Source organism: Lontra canadensis, unplaced genomic scaffold (genome assembly GCF_010015895.1).
Source record: "Lontra canadensis isolate GAN:19392208 unplaced genomic scaffold, GSC_riverotter_1.0 scaffold121, whole genome shotgun sequence".
Classification (NCBI taxonomy): Eukaryota; Metazoa; Chordata; class Mammalia; order Carnivora; family Mustelidae; genus Lontra; species Lontra canadensis.
Window position 1 is genome coordinate 1,731,759 of NW_022631115.1, and position 26,700 is coordinate 1,758,458.

Below are 26,700 nucleotides of genomic sequence, written 5' to 3' on the forward strand. Positions count from 1 at the left end.
GAACAGCATGGTCGTGTTTCCTCGGTGAGAAAGTGTGTAGCCTCCAGCACACGTGTCAGCTACAGGAACCTGATCCCAGCTCCAAAATGGATACCATCACATATCCTGTCACCTTTCTGCACACTTATGGGGACACAGTAATTCAGTTACAGCTGGGTGATGTTGCCAAGCCTGAGGATGATACTGGCACCGTAAAACCAGCAGATACACTCGGCCAGCTTCTGGATATGAGCCTTGGGGTCATCCCCATAGTGGAGATTGTGGACGTTCTCTTCATTGAGGAAGAAGGGTGTTCTGAAGATCTCCCCAAAGCTGCCCTGGCCTGGCCTGGCAGGAAAGGCAGTGGAGTGTACACATGCAGGCAGCCAGCCCAGTATTCCTCTCCACCCAGATAGCTGCCTTCGCTCTGTGGCCCAACACTGTGCATCCTGAACACAAGCACACTGGTCGGTCCTCTGAGGTAAAACCTGTCCACAATACTTGATGGTTTATCATCAGTGGGCGCCAACATCCCACCCCAGAGAGATGCTGAGAAAACTGAATCGAATACAAGTTGTTGTTTCAACTGAAGCTCAAAATCTTCTTTTATGAAGCTCACGTTCCCTCTGGTGTAGCCAGCCAGCTCCTGGTTAACTTTCAACAGGGCCCTTCTTCTGGGCAAGATGGAGTGCCACACCAAGGAGTAATTGCTGTATCATATAGTTAGAGTGTGTTTAGTTTAAGAAACTACCAAACAGTCTTCCATAGTAGCTATATAATTTTGCATTTCCGTCAATAATGAAAGTGAGTCCCTCGTGCTTCACATCCCCTCCAGCATTTATTGTTGCCAGTGTTTTGGATTTTGACCATTCTGATAGATATCTAGTTTTATCTCATTATTGGTTTTAATTTATACTTCCCTAATGACATATGATGTTGAACACCATTTCATATGCTCATTTGCCATATGTACAGCTTGTTTGGTGAGGTGTCTGTTAAGAACTTTGGCTCAGTTTTTAATGAAGTTGTTTCTTTTGTTATTGAGTTTTAAGTGTTCTTTGGATAACAGTCTTTTATCAGATATGTCTTTTGCAAATGTCCCCCAGTCTGTGACTCTTATTTTCATTCTCTTGACATTATCTTTTGCAGAGCAGAAATTTTTAATTTTAGTGAATTTATGGTCTGTGTCTAGAGCCATATATATTTTTTTTTTGGTATGTAGATGTCTGCTTGTACATGTACATGTGCAGCAATGCACCATTTGTTGAAGAGGTCATTTTTGCTATGTTGTATTGCCTTTGCTCCTTTGTCAAAGATCAGCTGATTATATTTATGTGGGTCTACTTCTGGGCTTTCTATTCTATTCCATTGATCTACTTGCTTTTTTATTTGTTTTTCTAAAAGCATACTGTCTTGATTACTATTGATTTGCAGTAACTCTTAAAGTTGGGTAATGTCAGACCTCGAACTTTGTTCTTCTTCAATATTGTGTTGGCTATTTTAGGTCATTGCCTCTCCATATAAACTTTAGAATCAGCTTATCAATATCCACAAAATAAGTTGTTGGGATTTTTATTGCAATTACCTTGAATCTATAGATCAAGTTGGCAAATATTGATATCTAGAGAATATTAAGTCTTCCTGTCTATAAACATAGAATATCTCACTTGCTTAGTTCTTCTTTGATTTATTTTATCGTTTTATAGTTTTTTCATACAGAGCTTGTACACATTTTAAGAATTATACATAATTATTTAATTTTTAGAACCTAATGTAAATGGTACTGTGTTTTAAATTTCAAATTCCACTTGTTCTTTGCTCATGTATAAGGATGTGTTTGGATTTTGTATATTAACCTTGTATCTTGCAACATTACTATAATTACTTGTTAGTTTCAGGAAGGTTTTTGTTTTGTTTTATTTATTTTTTTCTTTCAGACTTTCTACATACATGATCATGTCATCTGTAAACTAGAATAGCTTTATTTCTTCATCCACGGTCTGTATTTTGTTTCCCCACCCCACCCCTTAGATGGGACAGGATGACTCAAGAGGGCTGAATTTGATATTTCCCTTTCTCCAGGTCAATTAGATTCTGATGATAACCCAGCAGGTTAGGCTTCGGTTAACTAGTTCTTCCCAAAGTCAAGCCTTGCTAAAAAGAGTGATCTGGAGTATTTCAAAATAATTACTTTCCCCTCCCACTACTGGATGCACAAGGGAATATTTCTCTGATATTTACTGTGGGAACATTGGCTGTGCTCCTGGAGGTAAATCCCACAATATTGTGCTCTCCCTACCTCCACATATACTGAGACCCCCTGGATTCTTTAACTCTCAGACTTGTCTTCACCCAATCTCTAGAAATTTGTCAAATACAGTTCAGGTTTTCCTACTCAGGCACTGGTTTCCACAGTGATTTCTGCTCCTGAGACTGTTCTGGTGAACTGTGACTCTGCATTTGTCTGTCTGTCCAATCTTGGGATTAGTGGTCTAGCCCATGTCCTTGCCTCCCTATGGATCCAAGAATAGTTGCTGGTTGTTTAGTCTGTCTAGTTTTTTACTTATTGTTAGAACAGAGTGGTAACTTCCAACCTCCATGGGAAACCAAAAACTGAAGTTTCATTAGAGATATTTACATTAATTCCTGCATGTAGTTTATTTCTTGGACTACAGTTAGATGATGTTCCCCCTTTCCTAGAACTTCTAGATTTATGTTTTGTGTAGCACTGGTACTTTAACGACAGGATTGTAATAATAAGTTTAGTTAACAAAATATTACATAGGAATATTCATTCATTCATTTATTCATTCATCAAATAAGGCTTCTAAGTTCCAGGCACCATTCTAGATTCTGAAATAATAATGAGCAAGACAAACAAAACTGTTTGTTTCCTAGAGTTGACGTTCTAGTTGTCAACACAGGCAATGATTACAATAAATAAGAAAACATTTAGTATATTAATTAATGGTACATGCTATGAAGGAAAATGGAACATAGGGAGAAAGGAGTATTGGAGGTGGATTGCTGCTATTTTACACTGGGCAGAAGATTGAGAAGGTGATATTGAAGTGAAGACCTATAGAAACTGTGACATTTGGGATGTCCAGTACAAAGGCACTGAGACAGGAACATGACTGGAGTGTTGATAAGGTGACTGTTGTGTCTAGAACAACATGTGTATAGGGTGTGTATAGGGTGGTTAGTGAAAGGTGAAGTCGGAAAAAGGACCCAAAGGCCACATGATGGGAGGCATTGGGGATGGTTGTAAGGTTTTGGTTATTTAATCTGCATAAAATGAGGTAAATGCATACCTGCACATCTGCATAAAATGGGAGAATTCTGTACAGAGAAATGTCATTATGTAACACTTTTTAATTTATTAAATATTTCGAAAATTTTTAAAACGTTTATCTTGGGTTAATTTTAGATTTCAAAGAATTAGCAAGAAAGTATAGAGAGTTCCCATAAGCTTTACATCCAACTTCCCCTAATGTTAACATATTACTTAAGCATGGTGCATTTTTCAAAACTAAATTAGTATTGATACAATATGATCAACTAAACTATAGCTTTTATCCAAATCTCACCAGTTATTCCAATAATGTCTCTTTTCCATTTTGGCATCCATCTGGAAATACTGCACTTAGTGACCCATGTTTTTAATGGGATCCCTCAAGCTGCTCTGTTGAGAATGGGGTAAATATCAGAGGTATAAAAGGTAGAGAGGAGTCAAGGATGGCCCCATGGGTTTTGGTCTGAGCAACTAGGAGAAAGGAGTTGCCAGTTTCTGAGATGAGGAAGACTCTGAGAAAAGGAGGTTTATAAAGACTAGCAAGCATTCATTTTGGGATAGGTTAGGGATGAGCTGCCGCCTAAACATTTGGTCTAGTGTAGGTTTTATATAGATATAGAACCCTGGGTGAATACAGCCTTTAAATAGCCATTCAGTTTAAATCACGTCTTTTCCTTGGATTTGCAAATAATATTATTTAAGATGACTTTATCAGCCAGTGACAAGGTTAACATTTCCCAAACTGGCTTAGACATAAGAAATGCTGTCCCCTCCCATAGCTGGAACTACAGGACCAAACATTTTCCTCAAGCACAAGGTCTTTTTGTTTTATGTGCTCTGCTTTCCTCAGTGTCTGCTGCAAAGCTGGTCGTTTTGTTTGGAGTGGCAGAATAGCTACTGGAGGCACTTTTGGCTTCACCCTGTTCCTTCGTTTTGGAGTAAGGATAGGGAGAGAGTGATCAGTCCCCAGATCTTTGTGGTAAGGCCAACTTAAGTCTGGTGCCCATGGGGCAGTGACTTCAGAAAAGTGCCCTGTGCTTATTGGCTTGCATCAGGGTTTCTCAACTAGAGTGATTCTGTCCCTCTTTCCCCCGGGCACATATGGCAATGTCTGGAGGTATTTTGAGTTGTTATAACTGGTGGGGGTGGTGCTACTGGCAACTAGCATATAGAGGCTGAGGATGATGTTAACCATCCTGCAGTGCCCTGGACAGACCCCCATTACAAAGCATCACACTGCCCAAACTTCAGTAGTGTAAAAGGTAGGAAAATCAGAATTGAACTGAGTTGAGGTCACCTCCTGTTGAACCTCTTGGAGAAAATGTAGATACCTGAACAAACCATAGATTTTTTTTTTTTTTTCCAGGAGGAACAGGGAGGCAAACCTTGAGGCGTACCCCACTTTTCTCTTCAGGCTTTTCTGCTGCTACTAAACATGTTGAGATCAGTTCTCTGCAGACTCACTGGGATGATCTTTGCTGGTCTTCCTCCTTTTTCCTATCCTGTGAGTGACCTCTGTACATGTCCCACATCCATTTATAAGACAGTAGGAAGACAGAGAGAAATTTGCCTATCTTTTCTTTGAAGCTTCATGGTTTTTTAAAAACTTCTTCTCTAGAAAATGCTAGAGAAAGAGTGTGACTTTTAACATTCAGAATATTTATGGAAGTCCCAACTTTTTCTTTCCTAGTTACCAATCCAGTGGACGTAATAATAATTCTTGAGGGTTACTTGTTTTAATGTAATTTTAATTTAATTTAATTTTATTTTATTTTTTCAGCATTCATGCTTTGTCTCCCCTCCAATTTACCCCAATTCACTTTTCCTTTCCTTCTCTTAATGTCCTCCATGTTATTCCTTATTCTCCACAAGTAAGCGAAACCATATGACAATTGACTTTCTCTGCTTGACATGTTTCACTCAACATAATCTCCTCCAGTCCCGTCCATGTTGTTACAAAAGTTGGAAACTCATCCTTTCTGATGGCTGTGTAATATTCCATGGTATATATGAACCATATCTTCTTTATCCATTCATCTGCTGAAGGGCATTTTGGCTCTTTCCACAGTTTGGTGATTATGGCCATTGTTGTTTCTTTTCACTACATGGGTACCTTTGGGGTAAATAGCCAGTAGTGCAATTGTAGAGTCATAGGGTAGCTCTATTTTTAATTTTTTGAGGAATCCCCACACTGTTTTCCAAAGTGGCTGCACCAGCTTGCATTCCCACCAACAGTTAAGAGGATTCTCCTTTCTTCACATCCTCTCCAACACTTGTTGTTTCCTGTCCTGTTAATTTTGGCCATTCTAGCTGGTGTAAGGTGGTATCTTAATGTGCTTTTGATTTGAATTTCCCTGATGGCTAATGATGATGATGATGATGATGATGATGATGATAACAGACACATTTTTTCATGTGTTTGTTAGCCATTTGTATGTCTTCTTTGGAGAAGTATCTGGTCATGTCTTCTGCCCATTTTTTGACATGATTATCTGTTTTTTGGGTGTTGAGTTTGAGAGGTTCTTTATATATCTTGGATATCAGCCCTGTATCATTTAAAACATATAGATAGCAAGACTTTTTTTTTACATTTCACCTGTGGTATTTCTTTTTTGGAGTGATAATCCAAAGTCTAGCACACTGATCCACACATAGGATGGGATCTCTGAGTAACTATTGCCAACTCTGACGGAAACACATATCTGGCCCCAACAGCTACTTTTGGCTCATCACACTCTTCTGTCAATATTAATACATATTTAGGGCCATTTACACTTGCTTGCTTTATTTGTTTTTATTTTTACTTTCTCTTTCTTAACTTTATTTTCTGTTTTACTGAAGGCATAGTAGTCCTACCAATCAAAAATGAAAGAAAACTATTTAATACAGATTTTGCTCTCATCCCTTCTGAAGAAATTTAGACCTCTATGCTATTACCTCATGTTCAGCTGAAGTCATTTTCTATCCACATTATCTTCCTGTTAAGCTTAAAAGAGAAACCCAGTACTCCATACCCTTCTGGGATCTAGACCCTTCATTTCTGTCCATGTCCAAAAATATTGGCTAATTCCTCTACAAGATAAAAAAACAAAAACAAAAACAAAAACAAAAGAAAGAAAGTAAACAAACAACAAAGTGATGGACACAACTCTATTTTGGAGAATATAGGTTTATATAAATGACACAAGGAAAAATAATTCAACTTGAACCTTTAATTTTTTATCAAGATTTTATAGTCCTTTCCCCTTTCCTGTCTTAAGAATTCTTCCTACACTGTTCATTATCATACATTCATATTAATCTTTCTCCTAGAAATAAGGTTATATATTCAGTTCAGTTAAAACTCCCAGATCAGTTGTAAATGCAGATATAGTCCAAACTGTAATAGATTAAAGAAGAGAATCAGAGTACAAAGGTAAATATCTCAAAGACAGAAAAGAATAATGTGGAAGGACACAGTGGGCAAGAAGAAAAGACTTTTAGAGATTTTATGCAGAGCTCTATATTTTATTAGCAGATGCTGAATTTCTAAGACATGGAGAACTATTTTTCAAAGATTTATGGATCTCTCTCTCCCTCTCTCTGTTTTTCTCCCTCCTTTTTTTTACTCGTTGTTTTAACAACAAATTATTTTAAAGGATTTGAAATGACATTTTCTTGAAATAGTTTTATTTGTTAGCTTAGATTTGGAAAAAAAAAGTGCTAACTAAACCAAAATTGGACAGCATCTTGTAACAGGTGGCAGAGACCATAAAAGAGGGAATGTGCAAAGCAATTTGATAGTGAGCAGCAGTGTGGTGCCCCTTAGGGAAAGAAACAAGGAGAGATTGTTTAAAATCCCAAGAAAGAAAATATACATGCACATCCTAGGGTAATCAGTACAGTATTTTCATGAGCTTTTTAATACAGAAATACTCACTTTTCACTGGATTTCATTTCCAACATTTTATTTTTTGCTCAAATTGAAAAAGCCCTAATGTGTTTAAATGTAGAGAAATGGAGCAGAGTTGTAACTCTCTGGATCTGGAGACACTGAAATCTCTTTTTTTCTTTGCTTTCACTGTTAAGAAGAACACTGACACATTAATAGGACTTAGAAGTCAAACTCTCATTCTTTGCAGATGATATGATACTTTATGTGGAGGACCCAAAAGACTCCACTCCAAAACTGCTAGAACTCATACAGGAATTCAGCAAAGTGTCAGGATATAAAATCAACGCACAGAAATTGGTTACATTTCTATACACAAACAGCAAGACAGAAGAAAGAGAAATTAAGGAGTTGATACCATTTACAACTGCATCCAAACCCATGAGATACCTAGGAATAAATCTAGCCAAAGAGGCAAAGGATCTGTACTCAGAAAACTATAAAGTACTCATGAGAGAAACTGAGGAAAAAACAGTGGAATGGAAAAACATTCCATGCTCAAGGATTGGAAGAATAAATATTGTGAAAATATCTATGCTACCTAAAGCAATCTACATTTAATGCAATACATATCAAAATACCATCAACTTTTTTTCAAGGAAATGGGACAAATAATCCTAAAACTTGTATGGGACCAAAAAGACCCTGGATAGCCAGAGGAATGTTGAAAAAGAAAACCAAAGTTTGTAGCATCACAATTCCAGACTTCAAGCTATACTACAAAGCTGTAATTGTCAAGACAGTATGGCAAAAAAACAGACACATAGATCAATGGAACAGAATAGAGAGCCCAGAAATGGACCCTAACTCTATGGTCAACTAATTTTTGACAAAGCAGGAAAGAATGTCCAATGGAACAAAAAACAGTCTCTCCAACAAATGGTGCTGGGAAAATAGGACAACCACATGCAGAGGAATGAAACTGGACCATTTCCTTACACCACACACAAAAATACACTCAAAGTGGATAGAATACCTCAATGTGAGACAGAAATCCATCAAAATCCTTGAGGACAACACAGGCAGCAACCTCTTTGACTTCAGCCTCAGCAACTTCTTCCTAGAAACATCGCCAAAGGCAAGGGAAGCAAGGGCAAAAATGAACTATTGGGACTCCATCAAGATCAAAAGCTTTTGCACAGCAAAGGAAACAGTCAACAAAACCAAATGACAACCCACAGAATGGGAGAAGATATTTGCAAATGATATATCAGATAAAGGACTAGTACCTAAAATCTATAAAGAACTTATCAAACTCAATACCCAAAGAACAAAGAATCCAATAAAAAAAAATGGGCAGAGACATGAACAGACATTTCTGCAAAGACATCCAAATCACCAACAGACACACAAGAAAGTGATCAACATCACTCAGCATCAGGGAAATACAAATCAAAACCACAATGAGATACCACTTCACACTAGTCAGAATGGCTAAAATTAACATGTCAGGAAATGACAAATGTTGACGAGGATGGAGAGAAAGGGGAACCCTCCCACACTATTGATGGGAACGGAAGCTTTTGCAGACACTCTGGAAAACAGTATGGAGGTTCCTTAAAAAGTTGAAAATAGAGCTCCCCTATGACCCAGCAATTGCACTACTAAGTATTTACCCTAAAGATACAAATGTAGGGGGTGCCCGGGCGACTCAGTGGGTTAAAGCTTCGGCCTTCAGCTCAGGTCATGATCCCAGGGTCCTGGAATCGGGCCCCACATCGGGCTTTCTGCTCATCAGGGAGCCTGCTTCCCTCTCTCTCTCTCTCTCTGCCTGCCTCTCTGCCTACTTGTGATCTCTGCCAAATAAATAAATAAAATCTTTAAAAAAACAAAGATACAAATGTAGTGTTTTGAAGGGGCACATTCACCTGAATGTGTATAGCAGCAATGTCCACAATAATCAAACTATGGAAAGAGCCCCTAAATGTCCATCAACAGATGAACGGATAAAGAAGATGTGGTGTATATATACAATGGAATACTATACAGCCATTAAAAAACACGAAATCTTGCCATTTGCAACAATGTGGATGGAATTAGAGGGTATTATTCTAAGCAAAATAAGTCAATCAGAGAAGACAACTCTCATAAGATCTCTCTGATATGAGGAATTTGAGAGGCAGGTTGGGGGTCATTGGGGGGAGGGAGGGAAAAAATGAAACAAGATGGGACCAGAGAGGGAGAAAAACCATGAGACTTAATATCAGGAAGCAAACTGAGAATTGCTGGAGGAGAGAGGGGTAGGAGGGATGCGGTGGCTGGGTTATGGACATTGGGGAGGGTATGTGCAATGGCGGGTGCTGTGAAATGTGTAAGCCTGATGATTCACAGACCTATACCCCTGATACAAATAATACATACATGTTAATTAAAAAACCCACAAACCAATTAAAAAAAAAAAAGATTTAGTAGGTTCCCATGAGCTTGATGGGGCAAAAGATCCATGAAGAAGGAATCCTTGACATTCAGACTATTAGATCCACATGATTACTGGATCATGGCTTTAATTGATTCTTTTATTTAAAAACTGTAAGTATAAGGGCACCTGGGTGGCTCTTTTGGTTAAATGTCTGCCTTCGGCTCAGGTGATGATCACAGGGTCCTGGGATCGAGCCCCACATTGGGCTCTTCATTCTGTGGGGAGTCTGCTTCTCCCTCTCACTCTTTGTTCTCTCTCTCTTTCTCAAATAAATAAATAACCTACTTAAAAAAAAAAAAGAACTATAATTACAATTTAAAACACAATAACACTGGAATATTTTTTCTAAGTTATTTAAATAATTTATGCTAAATTAATTGCATAAAAATTTAAGATTCTAAGTGTGGACTTTTATGTAAAATTCCAGTACCAGAAATTTTGGGGTAATGGTAGATAGTATACATAAATTTCTCCCATTGTAGGAAGTTGGGTTCCAACCAAAGAAGAAAAGCATAAATACAGGTGGTGATCAAACACAAGGAGGACAAGAGAGTACTGAATGTAGTTGACAAGAAATGTAGGCAGGCTCAGGATTAAAGATGAGACCACAGGTAAAGTCCTTCTTCCCAGTTCAATCATCTCAAAGATTACCCTGTACCTGGATACAGGGTGTTGTGAGTAAAGTCTACTTTTAAATTTAGCTCCTGACTTAGGGTGGTATGATTCCAGTTCTGAACACAGTAGTTGGGGTTACTTCTAATTCCCTTCTTATTGTCCATTTCAGGCCAGGAAAATAAAACAATCAAATTTGCTGTAAATGAACACTTTGTCATTGAATTGAATAAGAAATCTGTTTAAATATTGTCATTTTCATTAATAATAAAGATACCAAGTTATAATAAATATTTTTCCATTGCAACATCAGTAGGAAGTGTATTAATAGAAATTGGTATGAAAAATAAATTGAGGAGGAAAGACTGAGCAGAAAATTTAACAACCGGGCTCAAACTAACAAATATTTCCACTAGATTATTACACTCTTCTGTGAAAATATTGTGGGCTTTTGCATTTTAATTGATAAAAATGCAGAATGAGAAGCTTTCAATTTTTTTGTAAGCCAATTACATCATAAAATAAAGTTTTTGGGAGTTCTGAAATTATACTTGTGATCTATGACTAAAAATAGGAAAAGGAAAATTGTAGTTGAAAAGAAACACCCTCATTTACCTGGTGATTTTTTGTTGTTGTTTGCCTTGAAATATTTGCTTAATATTATATATAAGATGTCAGAAAATATCTATGTCCAATTTTATTTAGATATATTTACATATTCTTTTGCAGTTTTCATGATAGCCTGTTTATATTAAAAAAAAGAATGTTAAAAAAGCAAGGATATGAATCATGAGTTATCTATCTCCCATGTCATCTATTCTCCAACCTACTTTTATTAACTATAAGATTAAGGGTGTGAAGAAGCCAAACACTACGCAGAGTTTTTTATTTATTTTTTTCGTTTAATTTAATTTTTTCAGTGTTCCAAGATTCATTGTTTATGCACCACACCCAGTGCTCTATGCAATATGTGCTCTCCTTAATACCCACCACCAGGCTCACCTATCCCCCCACTCCTCTCCCCTCCAAAACCCTCAGTTTGTTTCTCAGGCAGAGTTTTAAGTAAGTGAGTAAAAAATTCCCAAAGGGATCTTCTACTTGAGGTTCTTTCTTTCTTGACTAAAGACATCGCTACCTCTCTCCTAACCAGTGTTTTCACCTGGTCTTTAGAACTCATATTGTCCACATTAGGACTTTTGAAAAAGTTCCAAAAGCCTGAGAACTTTTGATCCTGGGTGTTTCTCTAAAAAGCAATACAGTTCCCCCTCTTCTATAAAGACCCTTAATAACTTGTGAAATAACTTAAGTATTAAGACCTCTCTACCTCTTGACCAGGCTAGACACTGCTTGGGAGCCTTAGCCAATTCTGATCCAAAAAAAGATAGATAATTGAGGTTTGTCCCTGGCAGGGAGGCATTTAATCACTATTATCCAGGGTCATCCACCCAAAGGCAACTACTTCTTTCAGAACACTCCACATTTCCCCACCGTTGACTCCTCCCACTCTGCAAAAAACCCTTAACAAGATTTTTCACATATCATCTATAAATTCCATTTCATTACTTGTAGTAATTAATGTTTTTATTTCAATTGAAACTTTTAGAGATAATAATTTATGGATTCAAATCCAATTGTGAGAAATAGTACAGAGATCCTTTGCACATTTTATTCATTTTCCCCCAATGTTAACATTTCAGAGAAGTGTAGTATTTTATTACTTGATTCTTTCATTCATTCATTCATTCATTCATTCATTATCGGACACTTTATTACTCGTTTCCCCTAAAAATTAACATTTCAAAAAGGTATGGTGTTTTATCACTCTGTTTATTTATTACGTATGCATTATGCAAGCTTGTCATGTGTGTGGTTTCTTATATCTACCATTGCAGTCAAACTGGAGAGTTCTAACATGTCCCTTTCTACTGCTCTTGTTCAACCTGGGAGAAAACCTATCTTCCTCCTGCATGCCTTCCCTAGATCTTCTGGACCAGTTATGTGCCCTCCATTTCTAAAATTTTTAAATGTTATAAAAGTAGACTATATTAGTGGCTCGTTTAACCATTCACTTCCTGGAGGGCAGCTGGACTATTTCCAGGTTTGACCATAGAAAATAAAGCTGCTAAGAACATTTGTGAACAAGTTTTGCATAAACATGAATTTTTGTTTCTTTGGGATAAATGCCCAAGAGCATAGTTGCTAGGTTGTATGACAATTGAATGCTTGGTTTTATAAGAAAGTGTCAAACTTTTCCATAGTGGCTGTAGTATTTCACATTCCACTATCTGTGAGTGATCCCATTTCTTTGCATCTTCATCAGGATTTGGTGTTGTCACTTTTATTTTTTTTAATTTTAGCCATTCTGATAGGTGATACCTCATAATGGTTTCAATTTGCATTTCCTTAAGGACTAATAATGTGATTAGTTACTGTATATCTTCTTCAGTAAAATGTCTGTTCAGATCTTTTACCCATTGTTTAATTGGATTGTTTGTATTTACCATTGACTTTTGAGAGTTCTTTATACATTCTAGATGCCAGTCTTTTGTTGGATATGTGTAAATATTTTCTCCTAGTCTTTAGCTTATCATTTTATTCTCTTTACAGGGGGTTCCATAAAACAAAAGCTTTTAAATTGGATGTGGTCCAATTTATATGTATTTTCCTTTATGGATCATGCTTGTGTCAACCTAACCCCTTTGGACTAGCCTAGATCTCAAAGCTTTTTTTTCCCCCCTTTTTCCTAAAAGATTTATGCTTTGACATTTAACATTTCTCTTTTGAGCTAATTTTTGTGTAAGGCATGAGCTTTAGATTAAGGCTCACATTTTTTTAACATGGATGTTTATTTGTTCCAGCTGTCTGGAACAAAAAACTGTCTGCCATTTAATTGCTTTTGTACTTTTGTCAAAAATAAATTCAGCATACTTGTATGGGTCTACTTTTTGATTTTCCATTCAGTTCCATTGGTCTGTGTCTCTACCCTTTGACAATATCACAGTGTCCTGATTACTGTTACTATATAATAAGCTTCCTATCATTTTATTCTTTAGTGTCAAGATTGTTTTACCTATACTGTAGCCTGTGCCCTCTACATACGTTTGAGAATAGGCTTGTCTGAATCAACAAAAATCCTTTCTGGCATTTTGATAGAAATTACATGGAATTATATTAGATGTATTCATAGATGATAGATGTGTGTATGTTTGTGTATTTATATTTATGTAATATTTATATGATATATTAAGATATAAATAATAAAAATATATAAAGAGTATTCTATATATTCATTCATATATATGTATATTCATATATATGTGTATTTATATGTATGTGTATATATATATGTATATGTATATAAAACTTCGGGGATAATTGGTATCTCTACTACAATGAGTCTTTCAATCCAGTAACCTCCTTATGTTATTGAATGGGAAAAGAGTTTTTTCTAACTAATATATAAATGGAGCTTGTGTTTTTAACCACTCTGATAATAACTGCCTTTTAATTGATGCATTAGATTATTTACATTTAAGGTATTTATTGATATGGTAGCATATAAATTTGTCACAATTTTTTGTTTTCTCATTGTTTCCATTGGGTCATCTTTGTCTTTTTATTTTTTCTCACTTTCCTATGGATTACCTAGTTTTTTATTTTTGAGGGGATTCCATATTGATTTGTTTATTGTGTTTTGGATTGTATCTCTTTGTATAGCTTTAATTTTCGTTGGTCTGGTTATTACTATACACAAATGTGAATTATAACATTTACTGGTATTAACATTATATGACTTCAAATGTGGCAAAAAATGATTTATAAAGCTCATAAGTAAAAGGATAGTTTATTGTATGTACCTGTATTTTTCATTTTTTATTGTTCTTTCTTTCTCTCTGATATTCCAAGATTTGTCTATTGTCATTTCCTTTATGTTTGAAGAAATTCCTTTAGCAATTCCTTAAGGGTAAGTCTAGTAGCAACAAATTCTTTTTTCTTTACCTGAGAAAGTTTTTATTTCCTGTTCATGCCTGAAGAATAGTTTTTATCATATAGAGAATAAGCATTTGATAGTTCTATTCTCTGAGCACTTTAAAAATATTTTACCACTCCCTTCTGACCTCCATAGTTTCAAAGATAAATGAGAAATTCACTCTCATTCTGATTGGTGTTCCTCTACAGGAAATATGTCATTTTCTTCTAGTTTATTTGCTTTTAGCTTTTAAAAGGTAATTATGATATTTTTTGGTGTGTATTGGGGGGGGTATTAAACTGTTTAGAAATTATTCAGGTTCTTGAATATGTAGGCTTGTGTATTTCATTAATTTGAGACATTTCCAACTATATTTTAGACCTTTATTTTTTTTCGGTTTGTTTGTTTAGATTGGGTGTGTTCTATTTCTTCAAGTTCACTGATTACATATTCTGTCATTTTTACTTTAATACTGAGCCCATTTAGCACATTTTAAATTTATTTTATTTTACTTTTCACTTTATAACTTTCACTTAATTCTTTTTATAGCTTCTATTTATTGGAATTTTCTACATTTTCATTTGTTTTAAGAGGACAAGTGGATGATTATTTAAGTGTTTTTATGATTGCTGCTTTAAAATTCTTGTAAGTTAATTTCAGCATCATATTACTAGCACTGTTAATTTTAGCTTATTGTCTTTTTTTCATTCAAACTGTGATTTCTCCAGTTATTAGTATTATAGATAAATTTCAGTTATGTCCTGGACATTTTGTCTATGATTTCAGTAGTTAGTGAACCCTATTTAGATCTCATATGTTAGAAGACAATCACCCTTCTTAGATTTAGCATGTGTGTCTTGTAATATTTTTGTGGACCGTGGTTCTAGTGGTAGTTTAATTTTCAGAACCTTTGCAATGTTGTTTTGGTCTGCTTGGTTTTTCTGGTTCTCTAGGGCTTCCACTGGTCCCCACCTGTGTGGCCTGAGGAGTGGAGGGAGCTTCTCTAGGTCAGCTGATAAGTGTCTCTCAGTGGGAAAGTAGTGTGGTGGTATCCCTGCACTTGTGTCCCATGTTGTGTCCAGGCAGACTGAGAGCCCTAGGACATTTTGTGACAGTGTTTCCAACGAGCCTTCCCTGTGACAGGTCTCATCTCTGGTTCTACTCCTGCCCAGATGTGTCTCAGCAGGAAAGGTATCACCCTAGGCCCAGCAAGCAAAAGAGTCCTCTACCCACTGATTTCTGATAAGACTCCAATGGAAACCACCTGGTGGCTCACCTGCAGGTTGTTGAAGGGATCTTGTTCTATCTGGAAGGTGAGCCCATCTGGGTGAAGGTCATGAAGTGCCATGTGTGGTGTTCTTCCACTATCAGATAGGGACTGAGGCCAGGCACTATGCTACCTCTCCAGCCTTGGGTCCCAGGCCCACCCACCTTGCTCTTAACTCCTTCCAGAGTCCTCCTGGGACTGTCTCATATACCATGGCGTTCAGTGTATATAAATGAACTTAGTGGGAAAGGGGGTACAGGGAGAATAGGCGTACCTACTTATTGGGACTGGAAGTCCACAGGGATGCTTTAATCCCTCGATGTTTATATGCAGAAAATAACCTTGTAAAAAGTTTACATCTTTTGTTAGGTATCCAATTTGTCTCTTCTTTTTCACCTGGAGTCCACTGCCTAGTACAAAACCTGTCAACTCCTGAGACTATAATAATAGCTACAAAACTGAGCTCCCTCGCCTCAGATTCTGGCTCCTTGGTCTGACCTTCTCACTGATCATCACAGATTAGGACCTTGTCACACTTTCTCCTAAGACCATCACAGACCCCCAAGCTTACTATCTTGGTGTTGCCTTTCTTCTCTTCCTCACTCATACACCTAGCTGCCAGAAGTGTCCACATGCCACTTTGTTTCACTCTGTTGCCTTATTTATTCTGTCCTCCCTTACCTAATTCATTCATTCTCTACCATTTTTACCTCTGGCTAACTGTAACTCCCCTTAAAAACTAAGTTAACATGTGACCTCTCCACAAAACCTTCCCTAATCCTTCTGGGTTGGTGGTACCATTTTTCCCAATGAAAATAGTTTTCCTGATACAGTACCCATTTTTTGTTTGTTTGTTTGTTTGTTTTGTTTTTTGTTGTTATTGTTGTTTCTGAGCTCTGTTTTTATGCCTGCACAGGGTTGGTGCCATAGTAGTGACCCCTATCATTGTAATTGTTACACTATCCTATAATTGTGTTTGCTTTCTTATTTTCTTAATTAGATTGCAAGCTTTCTGAAGGTTGAAATTATTGTGTATTTTTCCATCCCCAGAACACTTTAAGTTTAGAAATTTAATCTTTGTTGAATGGCTAACTGGATTAAAATAATCTCTCATTCATTTTACCCTTTCTTTTCCGCTTTCTAATGTCTTTTTCTGTTTTGTCATTTTTCTTTTTGAATTAAAAAGTAATCACTTTTATAACCTTGTTATTGATAAGGAATTCAGGACAAGAGTGAAATATAAAGTATTTTGTAAACCATTTTTCCTATAGAAACTTATTTCAGGGACTATATTCCCTAAACATCTAATTCCATGGTCACATAATGAGCAGTGTTTACACAGTTCAAACAGGAAAGTTGGATTCCGCAGAAGTTTCTCAATCAGAGTTGGCCATTGGGCATGACTTAAGTTCATTTACCCAGCAATAACTCCTGAGCACCCTCACACAGTGGAGTTCAGAAATAAAAGAGACATTTCTTTGTCTAATGACATTTTTAATGACTAAGTTGACTTTAAGCAAGTTTTACAGTCATTTTCTTTAAATATACCTAAAGTCAGGTTAATTTATTACCATTTCACAAAAATTATGCCCAGTGGTCTAATAGGCTAGTTCTTACTAAAAGTAGAGCAAAGAAAAACGATAAAAGAAAGTAAGTTGCTCTTACTCAGTAATAAGTTTAAATGATGAACTTGAGCTGTCTTTCTTTTTCTTCAGGTGAGTCAGGGAGTTATTATTTGGATTTTCTCTGTCATATCACTTAAATATTCCCTGTATCTATGAAAATATTCTTGAAACCCACTACAGAAAGTCATTTAGGACATGTATATAGGCTTTGTGTTGTTATAATCATGAACTTTGGATTGAATATTGATTTTAAAAAATTGAAACAAAATCCATCTCTTTCATAAGTTCATTATTGTGAGCTTTTATGACCCTCTATGTTCGTGCTGACACCCTGACATTTTGCCACATGTAGGAGTTGCAATATGAGCAGGTTGGGGAGGTCTATAGCCACCCATAGTTCAAAGGACTTGGGCTCAGGACCCTTGCAGACTGGGACACAGACCTGATGTGACTGAGGGTGACTTTGGGCCATTGGTGACCTCCCCCAGCTAGGTCCTCCTATCTGCAAGTTGAGGGTAAGAAAACTTGACTCTTAGGCATGTCCGGCACATTGAATAGGGGAGCTCATACCAAGTTTCTGTCACAGATTTGGGTTCCGAACCTCTTGGTGCTTCTCCTGCCTGTATTTTGCCCCAGGATTTGAATACTCTGAGGAGCCATCTCTTAGAATGAAGCACTAGTCTCTCCAGCATGTCATTGTCAGCTTCCTGGGGTTAGGTCAAAATGAAACTCTTCCCTTACAAATTTTCCAGCTATGAGGGCAAATTGGTTTACTGTAGATTTAAGGATGGTTGGAGCAGACCCCATACCATCCTGTGAGCATCCCACACAAGGGTCTCTTTGAATGCACCTGGCTCTGCCTTTAATGGGAGCTCTCAGGGTTTAGACATGTAAATATAGCAGAAACAGGGCTTTGGAACACAGCCTCCCTACTAGGGCACAGGAACCAAGTGTACCAATTCTTGACTCAAGTTCATGACTCAACAAGAAGTGATATTTAAAATATTCACCTGTTACTTTGATATCAGTCACACACATACACACACACAAACTCAAACACTGTATTTTGTAGAACCAGGTTTGCTCCTTCTGCATACCATAATCTGAAGTGCATATGGAGAAACCTGTCACTTGTAGGAGGAATGGGGAGCAGGGGGCAGTTGGACTAGCAGGAAGGAGCTAGAGAGCACAGGATTTTGAGTAGATGTGAAATGAGTAAAAGGCACACCCTAGACACATATTATAAGGGTGTGAAGGAACAGTGAAGGTACAAGGGGAGAGCCAGGATCTCCACGGTTCCTCAGGTATTAGGCAAATAGCATGCCTCAAAGTGCCTTGACACTTGATTGAATAGAATTTCCATGCATCTCATGCCCTACCCTGCTGCACAAATACTTCTTTGCCTACAGAGGAGCTTTGCCTGAATGCCATGCTGCACTGAGAAGGACATATATACTGATAGAAGTGCAGAGTGGTCAGGGCAGAAAGAGCTCTACCCAGGTGTCCCTGGGTTGTCCTGGGGTCTGCAGGCTTCAGAGGCCTTGTCCCATGACCAGGCCAACACCCCATCCCCAGACAAAAGTGAGATGCACATGAGGATCCGTGTTGTACTGCTCTCATGTAAACATGAAGCTGTGTGGATATCTCTCTCTTGAGACTGTTTCTACTGGAACTTTCTCCCTTGCATGAGACACAATATGACTCCAAACTCGGTGCATGGGTTCACTGTGCTTTTTTTCAAAGCCAGGAATGTGCCAAATGAAAGGAAGCAGTTTTTCAAATAAGCATTAGAGACCCTTATATTTTTTTGTATCTGGTTGCCCAGTCAAAGGTGAAATAGTCATCAGTGGTTTTGACCCAGGTCTCAGCACCCCGTAGATTTAGATGTAGTTGTCAACCTGATGTAATGCAGTCTTGAAAGGATGGTGAAGTATAGGACAGAGGTTCTCAGTTCTCCCAAGGAAGGCAATGATCACTTATCACACACTGTGCCTTTGGTTAACCGGTGTGATTACCCCCAAAGAAAGAAGGTTTCATGGGGAGGAAGGAGGGAGTAAAGAACATAGGTGCTGGTTCCAGGTCTTCTCCTAATTCGTTTTGTGTCTTTATGTGGTCCATTCATTGAAGTTTTCTGGGCCTTGGTTTCCTTCTTAGCACATGTGGGTGTGTGAAAGGACATGCCCCCTACTGTCCCTCACATATCAATGCTCCAAGTTTCCACAGCTTGATTCTGGTGCTACATGGGGTGACCCACTTCTCTGAACACTGTCCTGATGACCACTCTTGTGCTGATCACAAATAAACAGATTCTAGAAGTTACTTATAGTTGCATATACAGACGCAAAAAGAACAGGTGATGCTTCTTGCTGAGCCTCACAAATGCCTTCCCTCAACATGAGTGGGATTTGCAGAAATAGACTCTCTGGTTGAGGAAAGCCTTAGCTTTCAATAAGTTTGATTATAATTCAATGCTAGTTCTTTAAAAAAAAAAAGGTGACTTTACCTGCATTATATTTGAGGAAATTGTTTATCTTTTTTTTACTAGATTTCTCCCCCCTAGATTTTCTATTAGATGTAAATGATTAACAATAAGTAGACCCCCCAAATTTTATATATATTTTTTAAAGTGTGATGGAGGGCTATTTTTTCCTAGTCCCTTGAGCATGAGTTTTGTCATGAAACATCTGACATTATCTTGCCACGAAACAAGAAACAAACAATAGCATTCAAGCCACTATAATTATGAAACTTTGAAACATTTAAGATTCAGAATGGGGAGAGAGTAGTTACAGAATAGTTAGAATTTCTTCTGAGGGTTCCACAGGCTAATGATTTTACACTGAGGGTGAAATCTGTGTAATATGGTATTTGCTGTAGGCATGAAGTGGAAACAGGCTAGAAGGGGTCTTGATCAAATCGATGGAGATTCATTGAGTATCTGTTGTATGTTTAATGTGGCAATTGGCTATGAGTGCACCACAGACAGTGTTTTGTTTCGTTTTCCAAGGATCATTCATTTATCCTTGAGGGTCATACCTCAAATGACAACAGATGATTTTGCATAATCAGACCCTGAAAATTAAACTTGTCCATTTGTTCAATACTTATTAAGCAACGACTATATGTTAGGCACATATAATTCCATATTGTTATGTTGTATGTATTTTAATAGGGAGGCTTTGATTCTTTGGTAAATCTGAGAGTGTTAATTGGATTATATGAAAAGCAGAAGTTGTAAGTAACACCTTAAGTGTCTTGCTGGCAATAGGTTATAGTGTCTACCTTCTAAAATCCTGCTGTTGTGCCTGGTGCTACAGTGCTGTAGCCAGGTAGGCTTGCCCACCTTACCCCAAGAGGATGTCTGGCCATACCCTTCTAACAACCTTGCATCACTGTGCCATACATCCCTCCCATTTCTTTGAACCATTTGGAGAGGAAGCATGATGCTGAATTATTGTGAAAAGGGGCAAAATGGAGACTGCACTGAGAAGGCTGAATGTTTAGAGGAAATGGTGCTAACGTTGAGAGATGCATTTCCTAGTCAAGTAATTGATGAGAGGGAAGTTTTTCCCTCTAATGTCATAGAGACATAGAGAAGAGAGAGTAGAAGTCTGGAAGTGAGCAGGCAAGTGGCTGAGAATCTAAATGGTGCGAGGGATGTGTGTGTTTACACCTATCCCTGTAATGAACATAGCCATTGCTTCCATAGTGCAGGAAGACCAGCCAGTGGAACAGTATCTACCTTATCTAATCTAATAGCATCTTCTTCCAAACTTGTAGTACCTCAGTTTACACTAGGCTCTGAAGATGTGTCTATCAAGATATTCTAAATTATGCTCTGATAACAAACCAGATGAAAATTGGAAAGGTACAAAATAACAGTTTATTTGTTGCAAAGAGGGGTTATCTAGTGCAGATAACAAGGAAGTATGGCCATTCCTTTCACATGGAAGCATACACACTTATTAAGGGACACTAATGTGAAGTGAAGGGTAGAAGGAAGGCCTTCTGGCTCCCACTTGCATTTTCATTCTGAGATAGAAAACTGCAGATTGTGGCTTTAACTTCAGTTATTCCAGAAATCTTACTTTTTTGTAAATGAAATATCCCATTTCAAAAATTATACTCAATGTTACATTGAAGATGACATAGTGGTGAATACATTATTGTCAACTTCCACTGAATTCTATATGGGCTTGGAGGTGGGAAACAATTATTTTGTAACCATTTGTGATCATTTATGTTAAGCCTACATATTAGACATTTTGGTCCTTTTATATGAATTATTGAAGCATTCTACATTAAACATATCCACTGGGTATTCTACAGCTGCGTAGAGACTACAAACAAAATACACTTTTGAGGGACTACTGTGCACTTGAAGTATTTTGGAAATGAAATTTAAAACTATAAGAAAGGGATGATTTTTTTCCCCAGCATTCCTAAAATTATGCTGCGCCAGGAAATGTAGGATTCCACTAATTACAGAGGGATTCTGGCATCAATTGTGATGTTTTTCATATTTTTGGACTAAAAATTTGCAAACTATTGATTATTTTCATACTGCTGTTGAGGAAATCAATCTTATAAGAACACTGTTCCTGGCTGACGGCATGGAAGAGACCAAATTTAAGTGAGTACAGTAGAGATCACCCATGCAGTGATCCTAATCTTCCCTTGACCTGTGTTCATGGTTCTACCACTGTCCTCTGGAAAATCTTTTTGTTGAGGAACACTGCCCTGGAACATATGATCCAGCCAACCTGGCATTTCCTCCTTGCACTACACTCTTCCAGATAATTAACCTTGTAAGCCACAACAAGAAAAAGCCTGAACCAAACCGTCAGGCATGTTTGCAGGTCATGGCAACAGTCCTAATACACGCTTTTAAATGATGCCCCGCCACAGGGTTCTCAGAATGGAATGCAGCCAAATAATTCTTAATTCATATAATTTAAATAACAGCATGAATGACTGACTGCAAAGGGTAAGGTACGGCAGAGGTATTAAGAAAATAATCCAATCTGAGTTGCAAAATCAAATGAGATTACACTTCCTGTGCGACTGAGGTGATCAGCCTTCAAAAGGATGAACCTTCTGTTACCTCCGTCTTAGTAAGCTTTTGGAGGGCTCTGGGGCCCCCACACAGATATGCAGTGTCCAGAGGAAGGAGAGTGTCCCCAAACTTTTTGGGGCCTGGAGCACTAGATGCAAATTAGCATCTCCTCCTATGGAATTATCAGCTTCCCATGATGACCTGATTAACTTGTTTTTCTACTCAATGGTACTGAAATATTTTAGAATCTTTTGAAAAAGCATTGTTGTGGAACTTAAGTGTAAGTCATTATTGCGTTTTTAAAAGACAATAAGCAATTAGAAGGAGATTCAAAGAAAGGGGTACTCGTTCATTCAGTCAATGATGTGTGCTGGGTGACAATGCTCTGTATAATACTGGGTTGTTGCTACTGGCAAAGAGAAGAAAGAGGCCTGCAGAGGCCTAGAGCTTGGGCAGTATTCAGAGAAGCAGCTAGAAGGTTGTATAATATGTATGTTTCCTGTGCTTTGCTGGTTCATGTTGGCACCTCCTACTGGAGGATTTTATTTTCCTGAAATAGGCTTCCTTACCCCAAATTCCATGGGTTTTCAGGGATTCTTGGTGTGTCCCCTGTGCTGAGGCATGCCCTCATTTCTCTCGCTCCCAACCGCCCTCACCCACCATACCACAGCAGGGATGCTCCATCAGGCTCTGAGGTGCTAGGAACATCCAGGCCCTCAAAGTATTCAGGTGGGCAGTGTTTCTTTCCAAACAGTGGGGCAAGTTCTGACCTCTGCACCCGTAACCAACCCTCAGGTCTTTAGTTACCACCTCCAGGAGCTGTCTGCTAGTAAACCAGCTCTGAACACTTGTGGGGCTGGGCCGTCAGGATATGGGCTGAAGTGGAGAGGCAGTGAGGAGGCTAAGGAAGAAGACAATTGATATTTCCTGAATTTTTCCTGACTGGCCTGGGTTCGTGCTCCCAGCCCTCCCACCAGCCCAGCAGCAGACAGGCAGTCAGGGAAGCACTGGTAACTCAGGAAGGTAGGTACACAAGAGTGGATGCACAGGGCTTGTGCCAGGGCCTGAGCCAGCAGAGCTGCTAGACCTTGTCCTAGACACCAACATCGGGGGAATATACCCAACCCTCAGTGTGGATCTCCTCTGTCCTGTCCACCAGCCTGCTGAGCTCCCTACTGACCACTCCCTGAAGGCAGTGGGCACAAATCTGGCTGAAAGCAGGGTGAGGGTGGGGACCCAGAAGGGGTTTCAAAGGCCAACTAGAAGCTATCAGGCATAAACCCTTTAAATGTAGGTGCTTTCCTAGTCCCATTTCCCCCACTTTAGGAGGGAAGTGAAGCTTTCTGGGGAAGAGATGGAGCAAGAAAAGAAACAGCCCACTTTTAGCGCCAAAGTATTCAGCTACCAGCCTGGAACTCAAATCACACAGAGTGTGCTGAGCACCCACCTGTCTTCAAGCCCTGAGCCAGGTTAGCAGTGAAGATTTTTGCTTCACCCTTTCCTCTCTTAGGATGCAGTATGCCCTGAAGCCTCCTGAATCTCATGGAAGAAGATGTTTGGTGGACCCACAGTGCTCAGCTTTGGCATGAGCCCCTCATCTGGAGACACCAAACCTCATGGGAACCTCGGGGCAGAAGCACAGACAAAATGGACCCCAAATATGTCTACCATAAAAACTGAGCTAAAGTGTTAAGGATGAGTAAAAAAAAAAAAAAAAAGAGTAAAAATCCTTCCTCTTCTGCCCATTATCCACCCTACACCCTGCTCAATGTCACACTAGTCTTGGCCCTCTCTGTTCCTTAGTCAAAACTCCACTATGGTTCTTCAGACCTCCAGCACAGCAGATGCTGCACACAGAACCCAGACTGCCTATCTCCTCAGTGCTTCTCCCGGCAGCCTCCCATGGTAGACTGCCACCCAGCCTTGCTGAATTTAGTTTCCAGAAAATGCCATATTCCTCTGTGCATCTGCACTTATGTGTGTGTATTGTCATCTGCCTGGCACATGAATCCTCACTGCAGTCAAAGACCATACATTCATCTTTTGGAACTCAGGTCTTGGGCAGATCTTCCCTGTTCCTCTTCAGGCACTTGAAGATTCCCCCCAACTATGTTCCCCAAAGGACTTGCACATGCCACCATGATACTCACTAGCACAGAACCTCAGGGTGCTTACTTTTTACCTGTGGTCTCCCACCCAGCCCAGGGGAGCAGGGACTCTATTTTTGTATATTAAATAATCTGCAAAGTGTTCAAACATTGAAAAAAAAAGAGAAAAAACCTAGATTTCATTCTTAAATATTTATACTTACTAGTTAAGTAAGCCTAGATTTCATGGTTTTTAAACTTGCAAACTATAGAGGACCTGAATAGACAAAATGTCCAAAGAAGATATACAGATGGCCAACAAACACATGAAAAGATGTTCAATATCACTAACCATCAGGGAAATGGAAATCAAACCACAATGAGGTATAACCTTGCACCCGTCAGAATGGTTGGTATCAAAAAGTAAAAAAAAAAAAAAAAAAAGAAAGAAAAAGGATGAGTGATAATAAGTATTGGCAGGGATGTGGAGAAAAGGGAACCCTCATACAGTCTGGTGGGAATGTAAATTATTGTAGCTACTATGGAAAACGGTATGCAGGCTCCTCAAAAAAAATAAAATAAAATAAAAATAGAGCTACTGTATAATCCAGCAGTTCCATTTCTGGGTATTTACCCAGAGAAATAAAATCACTCTCTCAAAGAGAAATCTCTATCTGCATGTTCACTGCAGCATTATTTACAATAACCAAGACATGGAAACAACCTAAATAAATATTTGCTAAAGTAAAATGATTTTTTAAAAGTAACTTTTACACAGAAGTTCTTTTATAAAGTAAGTGCACCACAGGACCACCTACCTATAAAACTGAGCATTAAATTTGAAGTCAACTCTTTTTTATGTAGTGTTTTCATAAGAACCCAAACACGTTTTGAAAATGAAGTTAAAATGGAATCAATGATACAGTGATTATTCAGTTGTTTTAATAAATCTAAAAAATCTTCTTCTTTTTATCTATTAAAAGAAGAGTAAAAGCTTTCACAAAGGCTTTTTACAACAAACTGGTGGTTGCCAGAGGGGAGGGGGTGTGAAAAGGCTAGATAGATCCAAAGTTTGTTTTGGCCTGGGAGGATGAGAATTGCCTCAACTGAGAAGTGGGAGACTGGAAAGGAACAGACATTGGGGTGGGGAGCAGTCAGAAAGAGGAGTTTGGTTTTGAACATGTTAAGTTTGAGTTATCTATGGACATATGCTAAGGGCTGAATTATGCCTTCCGGAAATTCAAATGTTGAAGACCTCATCCCCAGTATCCGAAAATGTGACCTTATTTGGAAATAGAGTCATTGCAGGTATAATTAGTTGAGATGAGATCATACTGGAGTGTGGTGGGTCCCTAATCCAGTATGACTGGAGTGCTTATAAAAGGCAGGGGGATTTGGACATAGATATGCACACAGAGAACACCACCTGAAGATGAATGAAGAGAGTGGGTGGTTCTGCTTCACACCAAGAGATGCCAAAGATGGCTAACAAACAAACAGGAACTAGAGGAGAGGCATGGAACAATGTATCTCTTGGAATGCTTAGGAGGACCAAGCCTGCTAACATCTTGCTCCAGGCACTTCTGGCCCCAAAACTTGAGACAGTAAATTTCTGTTAAGTCACCTGGTTTGCAGTCCTTTTGTCATGGAAGTCCTAATAGCAAAAATTAGTGGATTAATACAGCATTCCTTTTGGAATCTGGGATTTGGGAAAGTAAACTTGGACTGGAGATTAAAAATATGGGTATTGCTAATACAGAGGTGACATTTAAAGCCAAGAGACCAGATATGTTTACAAGGAGCGAGTACCTGTGCAGCGGTGCAAAACACAAGGCTCGGCAACCCAGGAAAGGAAGATTTGTGGAGGCAGTGAGGAAATGGGCTGTCCCACCTAGGACATAAAGGAAGAGGCTTGTCTTTTGCTAGATGACCCTGGAAACTAGTGCAATACCTGGTACATGGAAACCTTCAGTAAAATGTTGCCAAATTAATAAATAGCTTTGCTATCATATGAACCATGCTATTGGAATGGTAATTATGTCATTATTTCATTGTTAGCTCTAATTTTATATAGTAGCAGAAACTTAAAATAATTGATTTTAAAGCAAGTGTTTAGGATTTGTAATAAGTATATGACTGTTCACATATTCCTGAAAACCAATACATTAATGAGCACTGATTGGTTGAATAAACACTTACCCACAATTTTGGAAATCCAAGCAGTACAAACACGGTACAAGGAAACTCTCCCCTCACTGCCAGGCAGCCACTCAGCTGGGATGGATCCAGCAAAGGTAACCGATACTGTTGACCTCTAATGTGCATCTCCAAAAACACTTTGTGTATATAGAAGATACACACACACGCACGCACACACACACAGCATGCACGCCCAGTATTCCATCTTCCCTTCTTAAACACAGATGAAAATAGCCTACACACACCATTGTGCCTTTTTT

At 38.3% G+C, this 26,700-nt stretch overlaps 1 pseudogene; it reads right to left on the minus strand.

Moving 5' to 3' along the window:
• Positions 1 to 59: 59 nt before the first annotated feature.
• LOC116857255 lies at positions 60 to 26,566 on the minus strand (annotated as a pseudogene).
• Positions 26,567 to 26,700: the final 134 nt, after the last annotated feature.